Below are 16,268 nucleotides of genomic sequence, written 5' to 3' on the forward strand. Positions count from 1 at the left end.
AACTACAAATATAAAGCTTAATGTAGTCTTTACTTTTAAAATGTAATGACACATTCCATTTAACATCTTATTTAGAGTGGAGCCTTTGTGACATCTTTAAAGATTCAATTATAGTGCCTATTCGACAAGGTTCAATTTTCCCCAGAACAAAGTAGAGTGTTTGTTTGCATACAAAAGCTTTATTTTCCAAACTCCTTAGTTGTAAAAGTTCGAGGTAGAGATGTCTCACTCATACTGTTTTAATCTAGGTTATATTAATAAGTCAGATTATTAGTCACAAGTAAAGCCTGAAAGTTTTAGCTCAATCTTATTTATAGCTATTTAGTTATTCACTTAATTTATGCTTAACACACACACGTGTGTGTGCTTATTTCAAATAGAAACTATAAGAAGTGACTAGATGAATAAAGAACTAAAATGGAATCCAGTGATTACTTGAGAATACCCCTTTGAGTACGAATCCTAGTGTAGCTGAACCCAATTAAAAAAGTACCAACTTTTTGCATGTTCCCCCTTCTACACATTTGAACCAGCTTATGAATAATCAAGCTGGTGGTGTTTTTTACTTGAACTCCTGCACACTTCTACTGAAGTATGTCAGCAATTGCGGTTCAGATGATTTTACACACTATTTGTGAAATCAGGACTTATTTATTTTATCATTATGTTCAAGGTATATGGTGAAATTTCTGAAGGGATTGATGGATACGTAGGTTTGGGAAAGCAAAACTTAGAGAAAAAGCTCAAGAGTGTGTCTGATACCTTCTTTTCCCTCTGGCTATGGATCCATAAGTGTTATGTTCAAATATAGTCTGGAACGCCCAAGGTCCTTCCTTCACAAGCTTCCACAAGAGACTGAGAATCATAATGAGGCACATTAGTGAAGCCCAGTTATCATCAGATAATACTGTCATTAACATTTGTTATCACATAATTAGATTGGATATTGGACATCTCAGAGCCAATTTAAATGAAGAAAAAAATACAGTATCTCAAGGAAATAATATGAGAACAAAACACTGTAAGAAGTGCCTGAATAATGATATAGTTTCAGAGAGAATGAGATATTTTATCATCTGGCCTATTAGCAATTGAAATGGCGGTAATCAAATCAACCTGGCCCCCGCCTCCCCCATCTTTTACGTATTAGTTACTTGTTAAATCCTCTACCTTCTCAAACTGGAGCAGTTATCTAAGCAATGACATTTTTAGTGATGGGAGAAAATCACAATAACTGCGGGTAATTGTTAGGAAGAATCAACACAGCTCTGAACTTTATAGGTCATGATATCTCTGTACCTTGTGGGTATAGCTGCATTTTGAAATAGATAACTGTGTCTCCCTTAGCATCTTTCTTTTGCCGATTTTTTCCTGTGTGTAAGTTTACAAAAGGTCAGATGCCAGTATGATCTAGAATAAGAGCTTTTGTGGCTGACTTTGAAAGGTTACTTTAGAAAAAATCTCATGAAGCAGCAGTATCCCAAAGTGCTATGGGGAATGTGGCTAAAATCTTATTACTTCCTAATAGAGTTTCTAACACATTAGAAGTACAGTGTTGGATTCTCGACTTTGAAAGGGCTTTGCTCCTATTTGCTAAATAGAAAAGAAGAGCCATCTCAAGGTCATAGTTGCACTTCTGAGGTCATGTCTGTGGGACACCAAAACAACGTGAAAATTAATCCTATCATAATAGCAAAGTCTGACAGACCTATTTACTGACTTATTAGAATACTAATTGGAATGCAGAATATTCGTAGTAGTGAAGGAAATGTCACAGGCCTCATTTCTCTATTCACTATGATACCATACTGCATTGAGCTTTCCAAAATCCAGAAAATTTTTTTTGGCTATTTGTCCCAAGGAACTAGAAATACTCTAGAGTGTATTTTCAGGAAGTAAAGTTCAGAGTCCTCCTAGAATTAAGTTAAGAAAATCTTTATAATATATATTTTTTAATGTAGTTGACAGACTAAACTGAGTGGGAAATTGGTGACTAGAATGAACCAACTCCAGATATTTCAGCTGTGAATGACCTGTGATAATAATAGGAGAAGCAATGTGAACATTACTTGTTTGAACGTGACCTAATGACACTTACTATTTCACTTTTAATAAAGGAATATATATTGAGTAAAGCATAGTAGTCTTATTTCTGAGACATGGTCATATTTTAAATCGTCATGCTGGAGATTTGCTATAATTGCTGCTGCTCTTTAGTTTGTCCTTTTTTTTTTTTGTGAGGAAAATTATCCCTGAGCTAGCATCTGTTGCCAATCTTCCTATTTCTTTGCTTGAGGAAGATTCATCCTGAGCTAACATCTGTGCCAACCTTCTATTTTTTGCATGTGTGTCACCACCAGAACATGACCAACAAGTGGTGTAGGTCTGTGCCCAGGATCTGAACCCGCAAACTGGGGCCACCAAAGCGGAGCACACTGAACCTTAACTGCTATGCCGTGGAGCCAGCCTACAGTTTGTTCTCTTTCTTTTCTTTTAAATTATTTTTAATTAATTAATTATTTATTTATTTTTGAGGAAGATTAGCCCTGGGTTAACATCTGCTGCCAATCCTCCTCTTTTTGCTGAGGAAGACTGGCCCTAAGCTAACATCGGTGCCCATCTTCTTCTATTTTATACATGTGACGCCTGCCACAGCATGGCTTGATAAGTGGTGAGTATGTCCGTGCCCGGGATCCGAACCTGCTAACCCCGGGCTACTGAAGCAGAGCATGCAAAATTAACCCTACCCCACTGGGCCAGCCCTCCTAGTTTGTTCTTTGTTTAACATGGGAGAAAGATCTGGCCTGGAGATAAACTGGGAACTGGGTTGTGTACCCAGTGGTGTGTTTACTTCTAGGATATGAAAATAAAATTGAGATACATTTATAAAATTAGGTGTTTTGAGTTGATAATGTTGGAGAGACAAAGAGAGAGAGATTTCTGGCAGACATACACATGTAAAACTGTTCAGTCAGGAGAATTTCGTATAGGAAGTTATATGTGCTGGATTCTTTCCTCTTTCCTCTCACTATATCTTCATTGGGGAAACACTGAACGTACATCTAAAAAACAAGTATTGTTTTTTGATCATTGTAGTAAAAAACACTTGTAAAAGGGCTGTTACACTTTGCAGTGTAGGAGTTATCATTCAGGTATTGGTATATCCGCAAATCTCACATTTCTATATATATCTATTTACTTTAGTATCCAAATTACAATAAGCCTAGCTCTAAAAATCAATTACCAACTTTTTTTAAACTAAATTTTCCCTGCAAGGCATTTCTGAGAATCCTTGCTTGCATGCTATTGGCAGACTCATAACATCTATCCGGGTGTTTGGTGTTCCCTCTGCCTGTAAGTTTCACTTCATTGCTGCCTCAATGCATTGGGGGTCAATGCACACATTTTCGTAGATCTGCAGATTGTCCTGCTTTGCCCCATACCAAGTTTTTGCCAAAATTGGACTCAGTCACTTCTGTCACTGATCAGGACTTAGCCTGAACCTGACTGCAATTTTTACCAAAACTTCTCTGGAGGCCCTAAGAAATAAGCAAAGTATAATACAGAAAATGACTTCCCTGGTAAGGAAGGTGATTTCTTTCCAGGCCCAAAGGTCCAAGACAAATATGAGAATCCCTGGAAGTTTTCATATGTTCAGGTTCTGCTCAGTTACAATCCGTCAACGTTTTTTGGTTTTGTCTTCACTCTGAGGCATCCGGTCACCAAATTCTTCATTTTTGTGTCTTGATTCCCAAAGCTTCAATAAGAAAGAGATCCTTTTATCATTATTTAAAGACCTTCTTTGTGTCTAGTGACAGCTTTTGACTTAGTCTGTTTTGTCTGATATAAGCAGAGCTACTCCTGCTCTCTTGTTCACCATTTGCATGAATTAATGAATTATCTTTACCCATCTCTTCACTTCCAGCCTATGTGTGTCCTTATATCTAAAATGAGGATCTTGTGTTCTGTTTTGCTTGTGGATAGGGTTTCAAAAGTGCATGCATATTTTCAAACTTATCAAATTATGTACATTAAATATGTCCAGTTTTTCTTTCATGTCAGTTATACCGCAATAAACTGTTTTAAAAATAATGGAGGAGAGTATCCTCTTTTCTCAAATTCAAAGCTTGTTTATTACTCTAAGTGTGGGTGTCAGCACAAATATCCGTTTATTTCTATGCCACACCCTTTCTGCTATCTGCTGAGAGTTATCGGACCCCCATGCCTAGGAGACAATAGCATAGCGTTGAACACAGTCTGAAATAATTAATCATAAATGACACCATACAAGAGCCACTGGAAATCTAATCGAACTGCATGGTGAAACGATAAAACTATGTTCTAACTGTTCGAAAGACAAAAGTACACAGAAGCATATGTGTTCAGATACATGGGGGCTTTATAGCTTTTGTTTTGTGTATGTGTACACGTGGATGTTCACTAACACATCCAGGAGTAAGTGAATTATTTCACATTTGCATAAATGTAGTACCATTCTGCTGATTCTCCATAAAATTGATGAAGGTTCCAAGTTGAATTCATGCTTTCTCTGCTAGAATAAGAAACAAAGTGTTGTGGACTAATTTTTGTCCTCACCAAATTCATATGTCGAAACCCTAACCCTGTAGTACCTTAGAATGTGACTATATTTGGAGACAGAGTCTTTAAGGACGTAAATAAGTTAAAATGGGGTTCTTAAAGTGGACCCTAATCTAGTATGTCTGGTGTCATTGTAAGAAGAGATTAGGATACAGGCAGGGACAGACAGCAGACATGTGCACATACAGACAATCACGGGAGGAGACGGCGAGAAGATGGCCATCCCTAAGCCAAGGACAGAGGGCTCAAAAGAAACCAATCCTGCTGACACCTTGATCTCAGTCTTCTGGGCTCCAGAACTAGAAGAAAAATTATTCCTGTTGCTTAAACCCCCTAATCTGTGGTATTTGGTTAAGAAATTCCTAGCTAATTAATTCATGGTGTTTAATAGATTTTTTAATTGCACGAGTCTCATGAAATAAGAATAATAATGCTAATGTTAACACTATTCTGTTTCCAGCTTGTACCTTGTTGCCCTATGTACAAATAATGATATTAAGGGATATACAAAAGAGTTATTCTCTAAATTAGAGAAAAATTAATACCATTATCTTTGACTCACGTACTTTAAATATCTGAATGACTATTTACACAAAATTTTTTCCTATAGGTTTGCTAGAAACTTGAAACCCAGAAAGGTTTGCCCATTTGCTTTCTAAACATTTTTAAATTGAACTGGCATCCTGGAGTTCAGAGTGATACTTTAGTCACGACATAATTAATTTCTCACTTGATTTCTATGAAACTGGCAAGGATGATTTCAATTTTCCATTATATAAATTTTTATAATTTTAAATAAATAAGTAAATAAAACTACCAAAGTCAAAGCTGAGAAAAATATCTACACAACCAAGTCTTTGAGATACTCTAGTCAACCTGATTGTAACTCATAGAGTGAGCGCCTTCTATTTTAAATATGCACAATACATAATTTTTGAAAGAAAATAATAGCATTTTTGAGCGCTTGCTGTGTATAAGGTCTGATGTTAGCCCATTTGCAAACATCATTGTATTTAAACATCACAACAAACATGTGCCATAGATAGAGGTCTCCCAAATTATAGACGTGGCAAAACAGGTGCAGACCATTAAATTATTTTCCCAAGATTCTGTAACTAGTAATCAACAAAACCAATATCAGGAGCTGCCAAATTCTAAACCTATGTTTTGAACTAGTGCATGATTATTTTTTCAGAAATATTTGCCAAAGGTAATTCCCAGACGATAAATTCTAGATATATTGTATACATGGAAATATTTACATATATACATATTATGAATATTTGTATGTATGTATAATGCATATGTAAGAACGCATATATACACATAATCAAATATATGTGTGTATGCATGTATATGCATACACATGTGTACATATGTGTGTTTTATGTGTACTTATACATACATTAATGGGCTCGTTTCTCTATGTAAGCATGATATTTATTTTGAGACTTGAAATATGTTCAGAAGAAAAGCATTCGAGAAAATAAAAAAAATAATCAAAAGTCAGTTCAAGTGTTTTACTTGTCTTTTACTTGCATTTCTTGAAGTACCTTAGAGGATACTTCATTAAAAAATGCAACACTGGGTCCGGCCATGTGGCCGAGTGGTTAAGTTCGCGTGCTCCACTTTGCCGGCCCAGGGTTTAGCCAGTTTGGATCCTGGGCGCGGACCTAGCACCTCTCATCAAGCCATGTTGAGGCAGTGTCCCACATAGCAGAACTAGAAGGACCTACGACTAGAATATACAACTGTGTACCAGGGGACTTTGGGGAAAAGAAGACAAACAAAGAAAAAAAGAAGATTGGCAGCAGAAGTTAGCTCAGGGCCAATCTTAAAAAAAAAGAAAAATGAAACATTATATAAATCTTTCTCCACTCTCCAAATTAGTAGAACCTTAAATTACTCTTAAGATCTTTCTAGATAGCCCAGGAAATAGTGGACTTTACCACTTGAACCGATTAAAAGGGAAAGAAATGATCAATTCAATTGACGTAGAAAAGTTTTGATAAAATTCCATGCAGATTTAAATGTAAAAATTCCTAGATTACAAGAAATAAAAGAAAATATTTGTAACTTGACAAATGGCATCCACAAAAACCTGCACTGTTTTGGAAGTGAAATGATAGAGGTATTCCCATTAAGTTAAAGAATAAACCTACCTAACATCACTATTACTTTCAGCATTGTCTGGGAGATCCTAGTACCCCAAATTAAAAGGAATTAGCAAGATCTGATAGCCCATTCATATATTAGATTTTGTTGATCGGAGTTATCATGAATACATAAAAGTAATGTGTTTATCTGAAGTACCCTTTTATTTGTGGTCAGAAAATCAACAAATCACATAGGTGCTTACAAGTGCTAAACTGGATGCCAAGGAGCAAAGCTGGGACATAAATCTAGTAGAACAAAATGCCAACATTCGTTATTGGATATCATGTAATATAAAAGTACTGACTCCCTGCCATTTGATTTTACTCCGTGCACCAGCATGTCGTCAGCAAAGAATTGAGGGCACACAGTCACTTTGGATGCTGTACCCAGAGAAACTGTGAGCCAATTGCTCTGACCCAGATGAGATTTGAGGATAGGAGGAAAGTTTATTTGGGAGACACAGAGCTGGATAAAATGGAAGAAGGAATAAAAATACGTCTGCAGAAGGAAGCAGTAGGATCTTCATTCTGGGATTACAGAATCTATCGGTAACTAATGACTTGTTTGGGACATTAGCATGCTATATCAGCTTTGAGCCAGCTGTGAAATAATTTGGGTTTTCGAAGGAATGCTGTCCCATCATCCTGAGGGGGAATCATGAGGACTCTGAGTCCTTAGAGAAGCAAGGAAGATTAAAAATCATTAGGATAATACGCTTTTAGTTCAAGAATGTAGACATAATTCTAAATTTATTAACGCAGCCCAACACATTAGAAATGAAATTGTAGGGGCCGATCCTGTGGCCGAGTTGTTAAGTTCTCACGCTCCGCTCCGGCGGCCCAGGGTTTTGCTGGTTCTGATCCTGGGTGCGGACATGGCACTGCTCGTCAGGCCACAATGAGGCAGCATCCCACATGCCATGACTAGAAGGACCTGCAACTAAGATACACAACTATGTACCAGGGGGGATTTGGGGGGATACAGCAGAAAAAAAAAAAAAATAAAAGATTGGCAACAGTTGTCAGCTCTGGTGCCAATCTTTAAAAAAAAGGAAGAAAAAGAAATGAAATCTGTTCAAGATGCTTAATTATTGAGAGGTGTTCAGATAAGAAGTATGTCAGACCATTAGAAATGGTATATGTAGATTTTTATGTTTGTTAGTAAGAATCTTGTCACACACTTGTCGTGATGGACCACTTTATTTAGTGTTTTTAGTAATTCCTTATGAGGATTAGAAAGTCTTCATTTTGAATGGGGGGGGGTTAAATAAAAGAAAAAACACTTGCTTCTTTAATGATGGATTTCCCATTTAGCCATACATAAATCAAAAGTGAATCTTTGAAAGTAGGCTATTAGTAGAAGTACTTCACTTTGGAAAGATTATAATATTCATACGGTTAAAGTTAAAAAGATTCAAAGAATTTCACACATTGAAAATTTGTAGAAATCTAATGATATTTTCAGGAAGACTGGACCTTAAAGAGAAAAATACAAATAAATCAATATGTTGCCTGGTTCATACTTATAATGCCGTCAGTTGTACATCCCTGATCTCCACAAATCTTTTTGGCTAAAGGATAAAGAAACATAAGGAATTATATCACCATGTACCTTAGTTTTCTGGGACTGCCATAACAAAGTACCATCAAGTGAATGGCTTAAGCAACAGAAAGTTACTGTCTCATGGTTCTGGAGACTAGAAATATGAGATCAAGGTGTCAGCAAGTTTGGTTCCTTCTGATGTCTGTGAGGAAAAGATTGTTCCATGCCTCTCCCCTATCTTCTAATGGTTTCCTGTAATCTTTGGTGTTCCTTGGCTTGCAGAGGCATTGCTGTCATCTCTGCCTTCATCTTCACATTGCATTCTCACTATGTACATGTCTGTCTCCAAATTTCTCTTTTTTAAAGATACCAGTCATGTTGCATTAGAGCCCACACTATGACCTCATCTTATTGGATTACCTCTATAAAGACCCTATCTCTAACTGATGTCGCATTCTGGGGTATAGGGTGTCAGGACGGCAACATATGAATTTTTGGAGGACATAATTCAACCCATGACATCTACTGTGCTCCTAAACTAGCAATAAATATCATGTTGTCTGATTACAAGGGATGGGGAGGAACAACACAGCAAAAGAGATGGGAACAACACTATGTCAGTCAAGTATAGTTCCAGGATGAAAAGATGGTGACAAGTTTTTAAAGGATTTAGATATCATGGGATGTCATAGCTCAGCTAATAATTGAAAAAGAAACTGTATTTTTTTTATAAAGTGAAATCCAAGTAAAGTCCCAGGGAATTTATGGTTCTACCTTGTGGGTTGCTGATGGGATAAACATCACTCAGGCCTGGAACCCATATTACAGTTAACAATTGTACTTCAAATAAATCTCTCACTTTCCCTTGGGAGAAAATGCAAAAAGATTGTTTGGGAAGGGGGGCATGTGAGACCAAAGAACTTTTGTGGAATCTGGCAAGTTAGAGTCAGGACACTCATAGTACCAACATGGGAATAAATAAGAATCCATTTTACAGATCTTCCTCTTGAAGAAGATAGCTTGGGGATGAGAAATAAATCATTACTTCTTTATTCAATCATTAACGGATTGAGCATTCCAGTCTGAAGAGCTAGTGCAAACTCCCTGTTGGTGTCACTGAAGAGTCTCCCCAAATCCATGTTGACATGTGATGGACTGAGTGTGCCTACCAAGGGCCCTCTCCACATAGGCAGATACCAGATGGTGCTCAACACCTAGTAATGCCTGTGTTTGTCCATCAGAGGAAGGAGAGAGACATTGCATGGACATCCACAAAAGTGCTTTCAGCCCAGAAATTCAGTTTCTATACAAAGGAAAATAATGCCTCTACGTGCTGTAATTATTTTAAACTTCTAAGATTTGTGATGTTATTGAGAGATCTTTGCTCATATTTAGTCTTCTAATTCCCACTCTGTCAATTATATATTTGGTATGAGTCAAAAGGAGCAAATTTGAAGGCTCCTTCACATTTAAGTAAATTCCAAGGATAAATGATCATTTGCAGTCAGATCAAGAAAAATATATAACTGAGTAAAAGGCTACTTATTAAAGATTGACCACTGATCCTGTTGGGAGAGTGCTAAAATTTAAATTCCACTAATCCTGCCTCTTATTTCCGGTTAGAATAAACAGCAATGGGAAATTTACAGGGAAGCTCTGAATTTCTTGGAACAGGGATTTTCTGGTGAAGTTCTGTTTCCCTGGAGAAAATAGTCACAGGAAATGCTCTTTTGTTAGAGACAGAGACTAGTTTTGGATCTTTTCAATTATAGAAGTACTTCCTGGGTATTTTATAGATGTTTCTTTTCAAACAAAACATTTTCTATGATGATATTTCTTAAAAAGTATAACTTCTACTAATATAAAGTAGACAACAATTTTGCCTAGCAGGACCTTGGTCTTAACTAAAAAAGCTGATAGGGACCCTGGGGCAATGTATGTGACAGGCTGTAGGAAAGGCTCTTGCCTCCAGGCAGAGACAAAAGTCTCCTAAGTATCTGGCTGGTGTCAGTTTAAGTGCTCTGCATGATTGCTTTCGTTTTGTCCTTGTGGTGGCAATGGTGGTGACAGTTGCTAGGGAGAAGGTGTCAAACTAAGCACAATTCTTCCACCATATGCTGCCCCACTTCTCTAACCCCAGATAGTTCTAGATGTGAGACTTCCTAGAGGAGTGATTTCTCTGCCAGCCATCAGTTTCCATATTGACTTTCCCTTTCAGCACTAGCATGTCTGTCTCTTCAAGTGATTAATAGAGTTCTAGACTTTTAATTCCCTCACCAGTGTATAGCACAGAAGCATGTGACATAGTTTTAATAGAAAAATGAACAAACGTTAAACTCATTTACACTAAAGTGTTACCCCCTCCACATAGAGTTACTGAAAATGTTACTTTTTTTTTTTAAAGATTTTAGTTTTCCTTTTTCTCTACAAAGCCCCCAGTACATCGTTGTGTATTTTTAGTTCTGGGTCCTTCTAGTTGTGGCATGTGCGACACCGCCAGAGCATGGCTTGATGAGCAGTGCCATGTCCGCGCCCAGGATCCGAACCAGCAAAACCCTCGGCCGTGGAAGTGGAGCGCGGGAACTTAACCACTTGGCCATGGGGCTGGCCCCCAAAATCTTACTTTTTTTTTTTAAAGATTTCATTTTTTTTCTTTTTTCTCCCCAAAGACCCCTGGTTCATAGTTGTATATTATTCGTTGTGGGTCCTTCTAGTTGTGGCATGTGGGACGCTGCCTCAGCATGGTTTGATGAGCAGTGCCATGTCCATGCCCAGGATTCGAACCAAGGAAACACTAGGCCGCCTGCAGTGGAGCGTGCGAACTTAACCACTATGCCACAGGGCCAGCCCTCCAAAATCTTACTTTTGAGAGATGAGACAATGTGAAAGGAATTTGTTTTCCCTTAGGAATTATCCAAAAATGGAACAAATGTAGGTAGTAGAGCACTATTAAATTCATAAAAACTGAGGCAAACATTTCTCAGTCCTTCACTTCTTCTCCTTTCTGAATGCTTTTGAAATTTCTTCTCACCACCTGCCCTAACAGCCCAAGGCTTCATAATCCAGCCTCAAATCTGTCCATCACAGAAGTTCCTAACTGGTCTTTCTGGAAAGACTCTTGGGCTCATAAACTTAGTTGTTTTATTTATTATTATTATTACCTGTTAGCTTTTTGTTTTATTTCATGATTTTTGAGTCCCTGAGTAATACAGTTAGCTAGGTAATATTTCCCTTATTTTAGAAAGAAGATAATTGAAGTCTAGAAAGTTTATGAAATGCATATAATCTAACTCAAAGTTTACAACAAAGTATTAGAAATTGATTTTCTTACTTCAAAGTTTAAATGCTTTCCACAAATCCTTCTCTATTTTATATAATTTCTACTGTTATTTATGAAATTTCTGATAAGCAAGTATTTCACAGAAATAAACACACTTTATAGATTCATGTTATTATAATTTCAATTGTACATCTGAACTCTGAAATCAGTTATTTTTATTGAATTATAAAAGTGTCTTTTGGTATAAATAATGCAAAGTAAATATAATACTGCTGGTAATAGTTTTCTGTTAAGTATAGAGTTTTTGTCAATCATTGTTAAATTCTTCCTTCATTTATTGTGAAGGAGTTATCATGTGAAACTGGAATTTGCCAGTTATTATCACTTTTAAACATATTTTTGGAAATGAAAATCATAAGAAGTTTTTTCTCTTTTTAATTCATCGCAAGATGTTGAAGCTGGAATGACTGAAAAAAATTTGTTTATTTATTTATTCATTTAGTCAATCACTCAAAATATTTCTAAAAGTTTTTGAAATAGGCATCAGTTTTCCTTCCATGATGATCACAGCTTGTGGGCAAGACTCATCATTTCTCTTGGAGTTAATTGGATTGCCCTCTTTGTTCTTGTCTCAAAATGTTAACTCTGTCTTAAAACTTTAGAGGAAAATCTGTTCAAATGCTAGCAGCTAGCTTGCAGTCAAATCAATCAGCCACTGGCATTTTGTGGCCGCTGATAATTCACCCTATCCCTCTGTTTGATGCATTTTCACCTAGATCAGTGGTTCTCAATCTTGGCTGCACATTTGTATCATCAGGGTAGTAAGAGAAAGAGAGAGAGAGAGAAAGATGGAGATGCAGAGACTAAGAGAACAAATCTCTGAGTATGAAGCCAAGTATCTGTATTCTTAAAAATTTTGCCAGGTTACTGTGAGGTTATAGTTGAGAACCACTGGTGTGTGGCTAGAACAATGTTGGTCGATTGAAATAGATATTCTATAATTGTATGTCACCCAGCACACTGGCATGGCCACATACTTCCTGGTTATCATTTATAGCTGTTAGTGACTGTTTGTATTTCCCTAATACAGACATCATGAGAATAATTGAAATTGTTTGTGAAGTTACAATAAGAGCATTTCGTTAAAATTACAAACCATAGCCTGGCTACAATCATCAAGATAATGACTAAAAAAGAGAAAATAAAAACAAATTGTGGTTTGATCCTGTAATTGTCTCTGTAATAACAAAGAGTCGATTCTGCACATATACAATATAAGGCAACAGAAAATGAGAATGTAAGGCAGGCAGTTTTTGAGTGAGGTAGTTTTTAAGGAATAATACAATCTGTCTGTAGATATTACACTACTTTGGGCGAATAAATAGCCTACAAATAATCCTATTCCCAAACCATATTGCCAAGCACCTTTTGACCTTTATATTAGCTCTAAAGTGAATAGTAAATTGGATTACACGGCTGGGCATATTTATAGTAGCATTTGATTTTAACTACACAGAATGCACCTGTTTACTCAGACATAATTTTAATATCAGAGTATCTGTGGAAGGCTTAATACAAATCCTTTTAAAAACTCTACTGACAGATAGAATTTCCCAGTAGAAAAGTTAGTTCAAAAATAACAGGTCAGCAGAGCAGTAAGTACATCACTCTGCCTGAATTGGAAAGGAGAGAAAAATTCTGAATTATTCATAGGAGGATTAAAAAAATTCTCCAAAAAATTTGCTAAACATAACAAAGTGGTAGATTTTCATTTAATTATCAAAACATTAAGGAAGCTACAAATCCTGATTCTGTCTTTTAGATTGATATGGTACAGTAGGTTAAAATATTAAATCATCATAATATATATGGCTCCTAAGTGACCACTACGAAGAGATAAATAAGGGATGAGAAGATTTACATATTAAATTACTCTTAAATAGATGATAATAAAGTCCAACAAATTTAAGTTACTTTTTGCCTTTTGATATTTCAAAAAACTTTTAACTTCTCTAGCATTTGAGTTCTTTCACAAAGTTGTCATGGCTCTCCATCTGCTTGTTGTGATGGCTTTATTGTAACATGAGGAATGTGATTTCTCCAAATCTTACATGATTATAGTAGTCTTTCATAATAAGTCTAAAGAATAAATTTTAATATTTATATTATGATCAATCTTTTAATTGCTCTGTGCTCTCAAATGTAGAGAAAAGGCCAATTAATGCAGTCACATATCTAATACCATATGTCTAATTGATCCCTCCCCCATCCCTTATGAGAGAAATCTATATGATAAATTTTAAAGACTTATGGAAATGTAAATGCTTTATTCGAGCAAAACAAAAGGAAAATAGTTAACAGAAGTTAGTGAAGAAGGAATTGAGAGAGGCCAAAAAAGGTGAGCTACCTACCTGGTCTTGGTCACGTTATATACCGTTTTTTCTTGAATTGTTTGAATGAGGTAGTAATATCTCTAGCCTGAGGAACTCATTTGTGAGTCAACGCTGAATGAAGCCGGCTGAATGATTTGCTCATGGTCATAATTTTAGGAAATGGCAAGTTTGGAATTATGTCCCAATTTTTTGCTCTCTTTTGGTTAAAATCCTTCTGTTGCCTTATTTAAGTGAACTTCAAAGTTTAGCCATATGTAATGTTTACGATCGTTGGAGTGAATTAGATTTAATGTAGAAAATTATTTAACGCTCAGGAATAGGAATTATGACATATTTCGTATAGAAGTTTTCTATTTTGGGTCGCTGAGTATGCTCTTAGAAATTCCCTAGGGTTGCTCATGGCAAAGGTATGCACCCTCCCCATCACTGCTGCTGAGCTTCCTGTTTAATAGTTGCCACAACTGTATATACCGTGTGGGCTGCCATGTTAACATCCATACCCAATTTTCCTAACCATAATTAAATAGTTGATTCTGATTTTCCTCTGTTAGAAAAATGTAATATTTTAAAAAATCATTATTGAGAAAGATATTACAAATCTCTAATTAATATTACTGACATTTCATGTTGCAGTAGGCAGAAGTATGGCCCCCTGAAAATGTCTGTGTCAATATCCATAGAACCTATGAATATGATACCTTACATATCCAAAGGGACTTTGCAGATGTAACTGAGGATCTTGAGAGGGGAGATTATCCTGGATTGTTCAAGGGGACCCAGTCTAATCCCATGTGTCCTTAAAAGCAGAGAATTTTTCCAGGCTGTGGTCAGAAAGGGAGATGTGGCTATGGAAGAATGGTCAGAAGGACGCAACTTCATTGGCTTTGATGGAGGAAGGGGCCAAGAGCTAAGGAATGCAGGTGGCTTCCAGTAGCTGCAAAACACAAGGAAGTAAATTCTCCTTAGCACTTCCATTTTAGCCCAATGAGACTCATGTGTGACTTCTAACCTACGGGAATGTAAGATTCATTATTTATATGCATATAATCTAATATATATAATATGTTATTTTGAGGTCACATGTTTTTGGTAATATACTACAGTAGCAATTATAAAAATAATTTTATAATAAAAAAATATTTAGGAACTTGAGCAGAGACTTGCAATTCTTTCAAGAGGAATGAGATATGTTTTTACCAAGAAACTCATTTTAATATCCTCATTTTAATTTTAATGTCCTCATTTTCCCCAAATTATACAAAAAACATAGAGATTTGTTATATGCAAATAAGTGACTGAAATAACATGACAAAATTATAATGACCTCTAAAAATTATGACAAGCTGCAAACAAGAATACTCATTAAAGAGGTTGTACAATTAATTTTGTAAAAATGTTCCAAACACAATTTGGCAGCAGAAAGATGTGAGGATTCCAAGGACAATTTATAGTCTTCATTTAAACTTGTATTCTTTCCAATTATAGCCCAGTAATGAAATTTTAAAAATTTAACTTTTGAATATCTTTTTTTTCTATTTTATTAGTTAATTCTTTGTCTTCAAATATAACACAGAAATTTGGTGACTTCCTAGATATTGTGATAAGTAAAAATATTGGGATTTGTCTCTGTACTTTTCCATGTAAACAACCGAGAGAATGCAGATATATAAAAAATTATATAATTGAAATATTAAAAATTTGGAGTCAAAGAAAAAAATTAAACAATAAAACACAAGTATCAGCATAGAAAAAGTGCCAGAATTCTCTAAGAAGCAACATTAGTAAGTACATAAAGCCTTCTAAACAAAAGACCACTATTGCAAATGAAAATACATATAGGAGGTTAAGTCATTACCTTTCGATAGAAAAGCTAATATGAATTAAGAAAAAAAAAAGAGCAGAAACAGAGGACAAAGTTCATTAGGTAGCCCCACCCTCACACTTGTGTTGATTACTTGGACTGGAACGATGGAACCCACCACAGATGAGAGAAGACCATAAGCAAGGAACCTGCACAGTGTAGACTCAAACAAAACCTACTATAGATTCCTAGTGTTGCACTAACTTGGTAGTAGGTGAAAAGGACAGAATAAGTGTCCAACAGAATTCTTACCACCTCTAAATTTTTCTTTCACTTTTTGTTTAAAATGCTTAGGGCATTTCCACATTGCCTCTGCAAAGGAATTGCCCTGACGTTGCATACCTGGATGAACTTCCTTAAATTATGTAGAAGTATAAAACATATTTATATATATACTTTCCATATATAGGATTATAATTTGCCAAACTGCCCTGTG

The sequence above is a fragment of the Equus przewalskii genome, chromosome 20 (assembly GCF_037783145.1).
Source record: "Equus przewalskii isolate Varuska chromosome 20, EquPr2, whole genome shotgun sequence".
NCBI classification, from domain to species: Eukaryota; Metazoa; Chordata; class Mammalia; order Perissodactyla; family Equidae; genus Equus; species Equus przewalskii.